This window comes from Notamacropus eugenii, chromosome 3 (genome assembly GCF_028372415.1).
Source record: "Notamacropus eugenii isolate mMacEug1 chromosome 3, mMacEug1.pri_v2, whole genome shotgun sequence".
Taxonomy (NCBI): domain Eukaryota; kingdom Metazoa; phylum Chordata; class Mammalia; order Diprotodontia; family Macropodidae; genus Notamacropus; species Notamacropus eugenii.
The window spans coordinates 296,942,817-296,956,045 of record NC_092874.1 but is presented as its reverse complement, the minus strand read 5'-3'; the positions used below and the strand labels follow the sequence as shown (position 1 = coordinate 296,956,045).

The window sequence follows — 13,229 nt, the reverse complement described above, 5'->3', positions numbered from 1 at the left end:
AAGCAGGGGCACTCACTCATCTGCAGGCTTTGGGGGTCACCAGCAGACAGTGGCAGGCTGACCCTAGCTGGCCCTCAACCCAGTTTGCTCCCTCTGCTTCTGTTCGCTTACCAGGAAGCTGGCGTCTGAGCAGCCCTGCATAGGAACCTACAGATGGGGTCTTAGTTCTTCCCCATCACAAAGGCTACTGTTTAATTCTTTACTTTGATTTTTTAATCAACAAATTCTAATTTATGCCTATGCAAATATAAATTTTCTCTGGGATCTGTGGCTTCTCCTTGTCCACCTGTTGCTCTTGAGGCCAACTTGGAGTAGTGGGGAAAAGAAGGTGGTATTCTGGTAGAAACTCCCTGGTTAAAGGGCGGCTTCCTTGCTGCTGAGTGAGGCCTGGGAGGGATTGTCCTGGGCATCGAGAGGGAGCTAAGCCCAGGCCTGGGCTGGGAGAAGCAAAGCTGGGTAAGGGAACCAGAGGAGGCTTTCTCATTTCTGCCTGCTCCTTTAAAGCTCACCCAAGGCCTCTCCTGGTCTTAATCCTCCCTCAGTGCGCCCAAATTGATGTTTTATACTTCCTTGTGTGTGTCTGCATATCCATACATAAACACACACCTATCCAGACAGACATTCCTCTGTGTGCCTGCTCCATCTTTCAGGAGCAGGACAGCTTTCTAAGGAAAAGAGCTTTGTGTCTGCCTTGGTCTCCCCCATAGCTAGCACAAGGCCTGCCACCCAGCAGACACTTTATCTGAGCATTGCTATTCACTTCAACTCAGGTGTAAAGAAAGAATATACTCTACAGCCTTCTCAACAAGGGGTCACCAGCATGCCTTTGACAGCTCCAGCAAGGGTTAAACACATCACAAACTGCCAGCCGTCCTCTTCCACTTTCAGACAGCTCAAGTTGTTGGGAAATTTGTCCTGAAATCAGGCTGAAATCTATCTTTGGGCATCTTCCACCCACTATTCCTCGTTCTTTCATCCTGGGTCAAGCAGAACACGCTAATCCCCCTTCCACATCACTTTTCAAATAGTAGCATTAGAGAGTGGCTACTGCGTGCCAGCCACTGTGCCGAGCACTTTACAAATATCTCCTTTGATCCACACAACAACCCTGTGAGGTAGGCACCATTTCTAGACCCATTTTGCAGATGAGGAAATGTAGGCACAGAGGTGAAATGACTTGTCCAGGGTCACACAGCTGGTAAGTATCTGAGGGAGAATTTGAACTTGGATCTTCCTGCTTCCAGGTGCAGAGTTCCATCTCCTGTGCCACCTGAAGACAGTTCTCATGGTCCTCTGACAGCTTCTCAAGGGCCTTACACCATGTTCTTGGAGCCCTTCATCCTTCTGTTCACCCTTCTCTGAATGCACCTCACCTTGGTCATTTCTTTCCCACACTGTGATGCTCAGGCCTGAACACTGCCCTCTGGCTGTGGTCTCCTCAGGACAGACTTGGGCTGACCTATTACTGACCCCCCTTCCTAGATCGTAGGCCTCTCCATGCCCCTCAGGAAGGCACTGGTCATTCCAACCATCAAGTTTAACTAGTGATTCACACAGACACTGCTATCCCCTAAAATCCCCAAATCCTTTAACAGGAGCCATGGCTGCATCACCCTCCCCCACTCATTGGTTTTTCTTTTCTAATTCTTGTTGAGGACTCTGCTTTTACCTCCACTGGATATTTTCATTTGGATAGAATCCTAAATTTTAGCTAGCTGAAACCTCCTCCATCCTATCAGTCATGTGACATCTCCACCCCTCCCTCCCAGCTCTAGCATTGGCACATTTGGACAAGCACACCTTGTGCTATTTCACTGAAGTCGTTGATAAAAATGCTGAACAAGCACGGAGAAAAGGGGAGATCCCTGGGGCAATCAGGACAATTCCCCTGAGACCTCCCAGGGAGCTGGCATCAGCTCATTAGCCAGCACTCGACAGGTAGGGCAATGTAACCCGTTAACCCTTTCCAAATCCACCTGTCATCTGAGATTCAGACTTTGCTAAAATCTGACTGCACTTTGCAGAATTGCTCTGATCCAAGCAAAGACTAGCAGCTCATCAGACACCATTTTACAAGGGATCTGGGATCTTGGCAGCGTAGGCAGGAAATGCACATTTTTATCCTGTGCAGTTCTGCCCTCCTGTCACGAAAACAAACTGCTTCGTGGACCAAAGGAGAGATAGTGCTCAGAGTCTGAAAAAGTGCTTGTTCAACTGAGGTTGGAAATGGCTTTCTTGATGGAGCAGTTCCCACCTGCTTGATGAACTCATGCACCTTATATAAAGCAGTGAACAGGAAGGGAGAGTTCAGGATTCTCTGTCCAGAGTCACTTGCCCATAATGTCTCATTGAGGCACAAAGCACAAATGGGGCAAGAACATAAAATCAGGGTTACCTAAGGGACATTTAGAATAGGCTGGAGCTCACCTTGAGATGGGAGAGAAGGGAGAGTGAGGTTAATAAACCTTTGCCTCTACGCTTCTAACTTAAGGGGGGAGTGGTGGGGGTGAAGAGTTTAAAAAGGAAAGTAAGTTAATCTGGGTCCTACAATTACCTAAAGGTAACCTGTCCAATCCAGTAGGCAGAGATGCAGAGATTTTACAGAGCTCTAGGGAGCCCAGCCTCTTAACAGGCATGACCTGGATGAAGATCCCGACCAGGAGACTGAGAAAGGGCAGTCAAACATGAAGGAAGAAAAACAGGTGAGGTTGGACCCATGAAAACCTGGAGAGAAAAGAGTGGGAAGGAGAAGAAGACCCTGGATTCAATCCTGGGTCCGTTACTCTTCTCTCTTCATTCTACTTCACTCAGTGATCTCATCAGCTGCCATGGATTGAATCACCCTCTCCATGCTCATGATTTCTCAAATCTACCTATTCTGCCTAAAACCCTTTGCTGACCTCCAGTCTTTCATCTCTCGTTGCTTTGTTGATGTCACAAATTGGATGTCGTGTAGATATTTTCAGCTCAACATGTCCAAAACAGAACTCTTCATCTTCCCCCTATTCTTTCCCCTCCTACCTTCCCTATTACTGTAGAGGGCACCACCATCTTCCAGGCTCCTAACCTTGGCATCATCTTCAAATCCTAACTTCTGTCCAAGGGATTGCCAAAGATTGTCCAATTTACCTCTGCAACATCTCTTGTGGATTTCAGCTTTGCAGCACCTCTCATCAGTTTCACCTCTCCAACATCCCTTGCAGATTTCACCCTTCAACATCTCTCAGATTTCATCTTTGCAGCATCTCTGATCAGTTTTACCTCTCCAACATCTCTTGTCCATTTCAGCTTTGCAACATTTGTCATCAATTTCACCTCTACAACATCTCTTGTCCATTTCAGCTTTGCAGCACCTCTCATCAATTTCACCTCTCCAATATCTCTCACAGATTTCATCTTTACAGCATCTCTCATCGGTTTCACCTCTCCAATATGTCATGCAGATTTCACCCTTCAACGTCTCTTGCAGATTTCACCTTGGCACCATCTCTCCTCAGGCTCACCTCTGCAGCATCTTTCAAAAACAGAACTTTCTTCTCTGATGCTGCCCCTACCCTAGTCCAGGCCTCATCTCCTGTGCACTGTTGTTTTCTTATGACTCACCATTTATTTTATTTGTACAAAGTAGTGAAGAATCATACCATGGCTGGGGGAAAATGATGTTTTAGGATTTAAACAAGTTCTTTCATTTTGAAACATCTCTTTTGAAGGCTTGGGACTAGCAATTTTAGCTCCAGCATCTTTGGGTTTGGACTCAGCAGGCTTCCCAGCCTTGGAATCACTGGGCTCTGTGTCCTTAGAATCAGACTTGGCTGCCGTGGGATCAGACTTGGTGACCTTGATGGCAGACTTGGTGACCTTAAGGTCAGTGCGCTTTGGAGCCTTAGAGTCAGGCTTCATGATCCTGAAGCCTGGACGTTTGGTGGCAACCCTAGGGCCTGGATGCTTAGTGGCCATCTTGTGGCCAGCATGCTGGGCACTCGCCTCAGGGATCTTAGCCCTAAGAAGTTTGACCTCGAAGGCCTTGGTGGCTTCATGGCTTCTGCTTGGACCTTGGGAATTGTTTGGTTTTTTTGGTTTACATCTTCTTCAGCTCCTTCTTGTGTTTCTTGGCAAAGCATGTGTTTCTCAGAAACTTGGAGTTGACCCATCTCAGAGACATGTATCACCGTGACTTAGGTTTCCTGATGCCATTTCTGTGCCATTTTTGTGATTGGTTGTGGCTGGTGTGGTTCTTAGACTTAGCCATCTTTACACAACAACCTTCACTAACAGGCATTCCACCCACTAGAAGAAGTCAAAGCTAGAGACAGGAAAGGTCATGCCTGCACTACTGCAGTATTTCCTGGTGCATGTGCCTCCCTCAAGTCTCTCCCTCCTCCTTCCAGTTGTCAAACTGATTTTCCTGAGGTGCAGGTCTATGCCACTCAACTCCTCAATAAACCTGTGACTCTCTATTGCCTCCAGGATCAAATACAGAATCCTCTCTGAACGAGAGTTCAAAACCCTCCCTAACCTAGCCCTCTCCTGCCTTTCCACTCGTCTCCCACTTCACTCCCCACTTCTTCAATCCAGTGACACTGGCCTCCTGACTCTTCCTTGCACATGACCGTCCATCTTCCATGCTGGGAATGTTGTCCCTCCTTTTCTCTGCTTCCCTAGCTCCCTTCAAGCACCAGTTAAAATCTTACCTTCTACAAGAAGCCTCCCCCAATTCGCCTTCATTCTGTCTTCTGCTGACTTTTTCCTCTTTTTCAGTACATTCTTTGTACTCATTTTTTGCACATTGTCTCTCTCATCAGATTGTGAGGCCCTTGAGGGCAGGCACCCTGTTTTTGTCTTTCTTTCTATTCCTACCTTTTAACACACCTGGCGCATGATAAGTATTTAATAAATATTTATTGACTGAATGATCCTATTAAAAGCTGCAGAGCGATGGATGGAGGATGAGGACTGAGAGAGGACTGAGAGAGGATCGGACAGTCAAGAAGTCACCAGTTTGGGTGGAATAATGAGGTTGGAGGCCAGACTACAGAGGGTAAAGAGAGTGAAAGAAAGGAAGTGAATGTGCCTCTTGTAGACAATGTACCCAATCAATAAACATTCCTCAATCCAGCAGAGGACATGAGGGACAGAAACATCCAAATGTGGTCAATGGTAACCTCATTTCTTACAGAAACACCAACACATCTGTTGCATTTTTAGTATTTTTTTGTCTCCTTGGCAGTTTCGTTTTTGATATATACTCTCAGGGTGGTTCAATCTCACACCTAGATTGCTGGAAATTTAGCTTTTCCTTCCACAATTTTTCTCCGTTTTTATAAAGGCAGAGGGGATCTTTCTTCATAATCTTCCATCGCCCTAATTCAGGTTTTGGGAACGAGGTCATGTTCTAAACCTGTGTTGCCCTTGGTTGCCACATTTCTCTATTTGATAATGGGATCAGGTGGTGCTTGGCTAAATATTTTCTAGGATATTTTGACCTCCTCTAGGTGGCAATTGCTTTATGTTGATTCAATTTCTGCCCTTTCCTTCCTCTGTTTCCTACTTTTCACCACTTTTCACTTACTTGAGTGGGTCAAGTTGAAGCTATTTGGATTGCATGCCATCTTATCTTTCTCTCTAATTTGGGGGTTTTGTCCTCTGCTTTAACAAGATGATTTGACTGCAAAGATTATTCAGAAATGATTCCCACATCGATAACCAATCATTTCTTATCCATTAAGATACATTTTAGGCTGAGATTGTTTGGCATTTGCCACATCCAGGGATTTCCTACACTCATGTTTTTTGTTTTTGTGTTTTAAATTAATTTATTTATTTAACTTTTAACATTCATTTTCACAAAATTTTGGGTTCCAAATTTTCTCCCCATTTCTCCCCTTCCCCCTAAAACGCCAAGCATTCTAATTGCCCCAATCACCAGTCTGCCCTCTCTTCTTGCCCTTCCCTTGTCCCCATCTTCTCTTTTGTCCTGTAGGGCCAGATAACTTTCTATACCCCATTACCTGTATTTCTTATTTCCTAGTAGCAAGAAAACTACTTGACAGTTGTTCCTAAAACTTTGAATTCCAACTTCTCTTCATCCCTCCCTCCCCAACCATTCCCTTTGGGAAGGCAAGCAATTCAATATAGGCCATATCTGTGTAGTTTTGCAAGTGACTTCCATAATAGTCGTGTTGTGTAAGACTAACTATATTTCCCTCCATCCTATCCTGCCCCGCATTGCTTCTATTCTCTCTTTTGATCCTGTCCCTCCCTAAGTGTTGACTTCAAATTGCTCCCTCCTTCCACTGCCCTCCCTTCTATCATCCCTCCCACCCTGCTGATCCCATTCTCCCCCACTTTCCTGTATTGTAGGATAGGTTTTCATACCAAAACGAGTGTGCATTTTATTCCTTCCTTTAGTCGAATGTGATGAGAGTAAGCTTCATGTTTTTCTCTCTCCTCCCCTCTTTTTCCCTCCACTGAAAAGTCTTTTGCTTGCCTCTTTTATGAGAAATAATTTGCCCCATTCCATTTCTCCCTTTCTCCTCCCAATATATTTCTCTCTTGCTGCTTAATTTCATTTCTTTAAGATATGATCCCATCCTATTTAATTCACTCTGTGCTCTGTGTGTGTGTGCGTGCGTGTGTCTGTGTATGTGTGTCTGTGTGTGTGTGTGTGTGTAATCCTACCAACTCCCCAAATACTGAAAAGTTTCAAGAGTTACAAATATTGTCTTTCCATGTAGGAATGTAAACAGTTCAACTTTAGTAAGTCCCTTTGACTTCTCTTTGCTGTTTACCTTTTCATGCTTCTCTTCATTCTTGTGTTTGAAAGTCAGCTTTTCTTTTCAGCTCTGGTCTTTTCATCAAGAATGCTTGAAAGTCCTCTATTTTGTTTAAAGACCATTGTTTCCCCTGAAGTATTATACTCAGTTTTGCTGGGTAGGTGATTCTTGGTTTTGGTCCTACTTCCTTTGACTTTGGGAATATCATATTCCACGCCCTTTGATCCCTTAATGTAGAAGCTGCTAGATCTTGTGTTATCCTGATTGTATTGCCACAATATTTGAATTGTTTCTTTCCAGCTGCTTGCAATATTTTCTCCTTGACCTGGGAACTCTGGAATTTGGCCACAATGTTCCTAGGAGTTTCTCTTTTTGGATGTCTTTCAGGTGGTGATGGGTGGATTCTTTCAATATTTATTTTGCCCTCTCATTCGAGAATATCAGGGCAGTTTTCCTTGATAATTTCATGAAAGATGATGTCCAGGCTCTTGTTTTGATCACGGCTTTCAGGTAGTCCCATAATTTTTAAATTGTCTCTCCTGGATCTATTTTCTAGGTCAGTGTTTTTCCAATGAGGTATTTCATGTTATCTTCCATTTGTTCATTCTTTTGGTTTTGTTTTGTGATTTCTTGGTTTCTCATAAAGTCATTAGCCTCCATCTGTTCCATTCTAATTTTGAAAGAACTATTTTCTTCAGTGAGCTTTTGGACATCCTTTTCCATTTGACTGATTCTGCTTTTTCAAGCATTCTTCTCCTCATTGGCTTGTTGAACCTCTTTTGCCAATTGAGTTAGGCTATTTTTAAAGGTGTTATTTTCTTCAGCATCTTTTTGGGTCTCTTTTAGCAAGGTGTTGACCTGCTTTTCCTGTTTTTCTTGCATCTCTCTCATTTCTCTTCCCAGTTTTCCCTCCACCTCTCTAACTTGATTTTCAAAATCCTTTTTGAGCTCTTCCATGGCCTCAGCCCCTTGAATATTGATTTTGGACGTTTGGGATACAGAAGCCTTGACTTCTATGTCTTTCCCTGATGGTAAGCCTCGTTCTTCCTCATCTGAAAGGATGGGAAGAGATATCTGTTCACCAAGAAAGTAACCTTCTCTGGTCTTATTTTTTTTTCCATTTTTTGGGCATTTTCCCAACCAGTTACTTGACTCTTGGGTCCTTTGTCAAGAGTAGGGTATACTTTGAGAATCTGTGAGATCTCAGTTGCTCCAAGGTGGCACGATCAAGCATGTGCTGCTCTGGACGCAGAAAGGGATTTTTATGTCCAGAATCTTAGCAATTACCTCTCCACAGCCACCTAGCCTCCAGTTCCATCAAGTCAGCACTGGGGGCTGATTTTCAGATAAGCTGTATGGGCAGGTGGAACGGGACGAGTTAGAGCCAACCCCTATCCATTTCAGGACGCCACACTGAGAGCCTGCCTAGATAACCTAGGGGCTTGTCAGTAGGGGTGGAACTAGATGGATTTCAGGAGGAAGGGTCTCGTCTTTGTTTGCAACGTGGCAGTTCTTTGTCCTGGCTCCAGATGTCCAGTGGAGAAGACACCCATATAAGGAAAGGTGATAGGTGATAGGTTCAATGTGAAAGGTGATAGCTGATAGGTTCAACGTAAGGCTTAGGAATGTTTTACATAAAGACTACATATGCATGTGAATGAGATGAAATACACGGAGTCTTCACCACCTTTGTCTCCCGCCCCATTTCATTACTCACGAGATCAAGGCCTCTTGCTGGACAAGAGCCTTGGGTCGCGGTCAGGGGTTCCCGTAAATGGTCTAGGGGACCCCAACAGGCAGGGCCGCCATTCAGTGTGAGACAAAGACCAGCTAGGCCAGGTCCTCCACCCAGGGCTGAGGTAAGACTCAGCTCTTCAGTGCCCCCAGGGGTTTTTACGCTGTATGGGCTGCTGTGCACTCTCTGTGGCTGCTGCCTGCTGCTGGAGCTATAGGAAGGCCCTTCTCCCTTCCTGGCCAACTGAATAAACCACATCACAGATCTTTGGCGCCTGTGGGTTGAGGGATCTGAGAACCTGCTGCTGCAACTGGAGACTCCACAACTGGAAATTCCACTCCTGAGGTGTCCTCCTTCCAGAGTCTCATCGCGTTGCTCCACGCCACATCAGGCGGGCAAGGCCAGGCTGGGCTCCACGCTCCGCTCAGCGTCCAGCTAAAACGATGTTTCTGTGGGCCTTTCAGGTCACCGTAGGCTGAAAATCTCCTCCAGTCTGTTGTTCTCCACTTCTGCTGCTCCATGATTTGTTGAGAGTCCCTCTCTACAGGTATTTTGTGGGCTGTGTGGGGAGACCCTACATAAGTGTGTTTTTCTAGTCCCCCATCTTGGCTCCGCCACCCCACTCATGTTTTTTCATTTTAACGAAAATCCACCTCTGGTCTCCCTTATCTATGGGAAAAAAACCCCTTATAATAAATATATACAATTCAAATTCCTGCAATTAAATTTTTTTCAATTCTTCTAACTCTTCCTGAAACAAGTATTTCTGCTACATAGATGACTGAACTCTTTCCTTTCCTAATCCTAGGTTACACTTTGCAATGTCTTTTTTGCCATTTTCTCTGCCCACCTTTGCACTGAAATCACCAAATATCAAGGTGTATATTGACTTCATCTGGAGAAATCTACCATTTTTTTCATAGAATTTCTTGACCTCATCTTTTGCTCTGATGTTGACTCCAAAGTTCCAAGGAGGTTTCGGGAGCTGCTGTATTTGCGTTTGGCTAATGAGATCTGTAAAGTAAGTCGGCTGAATCACCTGAGTCACTTCTTGTTTGTTAGATCCAATGATATCAATCCTTTTCTTGATTTCTCAAAGAGCCTGTGAGCCATCCTTCCATTTCCTGATTTCTGTGGCTTCATTTATAGCAAAAATGTCAATATTGATACACATGCTATCCTCCAATGGAATGCTGAATAGGAATCAATGGAGAAGGATCTCACATTTAAGGAAGTGCAGTTCAACTGAAGTTCAAACTATACCCAAAGGACTATACAACTGTGTTATATGTACCCTTTGACCCAGCAATACCACTACTAGGTCTGTATTCCAAAGAGATCATAAAGAAGGGAAAGGACCCACATGCACAAAAATGTTTATAGCAGCTTTTTGTGAGAGCAAAGTATTGGAAATTGAAGGGATGCTCATCGATTGGGAAATGGCTGAACAAGCTGGGGTGTATGAATGGAGTGGAATACTACTGTGCTATGAGAGTCATGAGTAGGCTGATTTCAGAAAAACCTGGAAAGGCTCACATGAACTCATGCTGAGTGAAGTGAGCAGAACTACGAGAACATTGTACACAGTAACAGCCACTTTGTGTGATAAGTAACTTTGATAGACTTCGTTCTTCTGAGAAGTACAAGGCTCTAAGACAATTCCAAAAGACTCGTTGGAAGAAATGACATCGACCTCCAGACAAAGAACTGTGAAGTCTGACTGCAGATTTAAGAGCACTATTTTTCTCTGTTTTTCTTTCTCGTTTTTCCCTTTTCTTCTGATTCTTCTTTCACAACATGACTAATGTGGAAACGCGCGTAATATGATTGTCCACATATAGCCTATATCAGAGCGTTTTCTGTCTTGGGGAAAGGGAAGGGGAGACGAAAGGAGAAAATGATTCTGGAACTCAAAACCTTATAAAAGTGAATGCTGAAAAGAAGTATTTTTTTAAATAGAAAAGAAAATGAGGTTCAAAGCTGCAATTTCATAGCCACCTTCTGCTTCCTTTTCTGACACTGTCTGTTATCACTGGAGTCCTACAAGAGGGATGCCCACAAATTTTGTCTTTTTGTTTTAGGAATTGCCATGGCCAAAAGTCACCACCTGGTGGCGAGCCCATAGCTAAGACTGCTCAGGATCCTCATGCTCCTATCTCAGCAGCCTCCTCTTGTCCGATGCCTTCCCTGCCCCAGTTGTCAGGGTTCTCGCCATCCTCATACTGACTCATTCATGTACACGGAACAGAAGAGACGCTCTCTGAGGACAGAGGCCACTTCACTGCTCTTTCTGTATCTCAGTCCCTACAATGTAGCAAGAACTTCTCAGATTATACAGAGCTGAATGGACTTACCACCTCCACACTGATCTGGGGCTTCCATTCCCCATTATCCATTGTGGTGTCCGATCCTTCCTATCCCAGAGATCATTCTCCTCAAAAGAGAAAATAGAAGTAAAGGAGAAGATTGTATCAGCTCATTTATGCCAATCCCTTCCTTGTACTTTCTCTTACCTGCAACATAGCTTGCTTGCAATGCACTCGCACGCACGCACACACACACACACACACACACACACACACACACACGCAGAAATTTACACTTGAATCTAAAATATTGAAGCGAGTTAGACCTAATTATGGGAAATCGAATGATTCCAACCATTCTCAAGTTATTTCCATTTTTTTAAGAGCTGGAGTGGGAGGATAAGAAGGTAGTCTAATCGGCACCCAAATAAAGGATGTTGAGAAATAAAACAGATATTAAGGTACTTGTGGAATTCACACACGAGGTTTACGTGGACCCACTCCCCGCGCGCGCCCCCGCCTCAGCTCGCCACCGCTTTGCCCCCGCGCCCCATTGTCCGCCCGCCCCACGTTCGCCCCGCGTTCCCCCAATGTTCCTCCCGCGTGTCCACGGTAGCGGCCGACGCGGACGCGATCGCGGCTGGCGGGCGGGGGAGGGTCGGAGCCGTTTCTGCAGGTACCTTCTCTGCATGTACCCGGGCGGGTCAGGGCCGGGAGAGGAGGGGGCGGGGGAGGGGCCACGGCTCGGGCACGGTGCCCTCCTCTGTGCCAGGACACGGCCGCCCCCCCAAACCTGGGCACAGAGGCGGCCCCTCCCCTTGTCTGCCCCCCAAACCTGGGCACAGCTCTCCCGCCAGAGTTGCCCCTGGTGCAGCTGCCTCTGGTTCATCCCCTAACCTCTCCCCCAAATCCCCAGCATCCAGGGATGTCGGTAACTGAGTTGGGTCCCTCGGTGCCAGGCCTGCTTGCCCCCTTGCTTCCTCTCCCCACAAACAACCCCAAAATGGAGTTGCCCAGGCCCGGACTCACTTCCCAGTGCCAAGGCCTAGCATGCCTTTCCACCTCCCTCTGGGCCAAAGTTGTGTTGATTTTCCCAGTGAGTGTGTGCATACACGTGTCTGTGTGACTTGTGTGTATTTGGAGAGGGTGGGAGAGCTGGCAACAGTCCCGTGCCCAGACCTGATGCACCCTGTCCCCTGGCCCCAGATGCACCCCTTGGCTGGCCAGACTGGGACTCATCACCCACTCTTTGCCTGGTCTTGGCCAGGCTCATCCTCCCAGTGCCAGAGGCCAGCTGCCCTCCAGCTTACCCTCTAACGTGGGGCAACCCCAGCCCGGGGATGATCCTCCCAGGATGAAGGGCCTGCTGCCCCTGGCTCACTGGGTGACCCTGCCGGAGCATCATGGCCCCCTTCCTAGTTCCTCCCTGAAAGAAATCCTCTCAGGCCACTGGCCACTTCCCTCCACTTCCCCTGAACTTTGCAGAGCTGAACCAAACTCAGACTCCCGGCACGTGCAAGTGATCCCTTTTCGTTGGGTTAGCAGATCCTGAAAAGGACTGTGGAGGGTGTTGTGGGTCATCGCTGGGCAGATGAGAGAAGGCCAGGCTGCTCCACGCTGGAGCTATTGAAAAGTGTCAATGTTTGTGGATGAAACCTTGCCAATCCCCCAGGCCCTTTCTGGGCAGCCTGGAAGAGTCTGTCCATCTCTGGCCCTGTAAATTCTGTTCACAGTCTGGGCAGATCCTGTGTGCTCACCAGCCTGAGCCAACAGGAGTCCATCCCTGTGGGTCAGTGACTGCCAGAGCAAGACAGTAGGTGGCCTTCAGATGAAAGTCACTTGGCTGGGGAGGCATGTGAAGGTTCAAGTCAGGGGGATGGTAGCATCTTGGCCTGACAGTCCCCAGGAGACTGTGGGAGACTAGTGAGATTCTGGGTAAAATCAGCTCTCATTTGCACATAACAGGATGGAGTGGGGTGAGTCAGGATAAAGCAGAGGGATGTAGGGGGCAGGTGCCCCAGGTTCTAACACCACCCTGGCCCTGCTGGTGACCATGTGATGGCAGATGAGGCAATATCTTTCTAAACTGGGCTTTTATCCTCTCACATGAAAACAAAGGACTCTTCTTGATGAGCGCCACCTTATTGGGGGCCAGTACTGTGACTGCCTCTGAAATCTCCAAGGGCCCTTTCAATACTCATATTCTATGGTTGTAGGTCAGCATAGGAAGTAGTAGCAGAGAGAGAGTTCTGCCTTTACTGGGCCTGCAACCATGCCTTGTGCTGTTCAAAACATGGGGGTTTTTTGAGGGGGGGAGGGCAGAGCAGGGATTAGATTATGATGACAGAGGGTAGGGTTGGCTTTTCCCTTTGACTGTAGAATTCAGAATAGTCAAGAGCTTAGATTCTCTGTCTT

The 13,229-nt window shown here is 46.4% G+C and overlaps 1 pseudogene; it reads right to left on the bottom strand.

Moving 5' to 3' along the window:
• Window positions 1-3,606: 3,606 nt before the first annotated feature.
• On the bottom strand, window positions 3,607-4,249 carry LOC140532072 (large ribosomal subunit protein eL29-like; annotated as a pseudogene).
• Window positions 4,250-13,229: the final 8,980 nt, after the last annotated feature.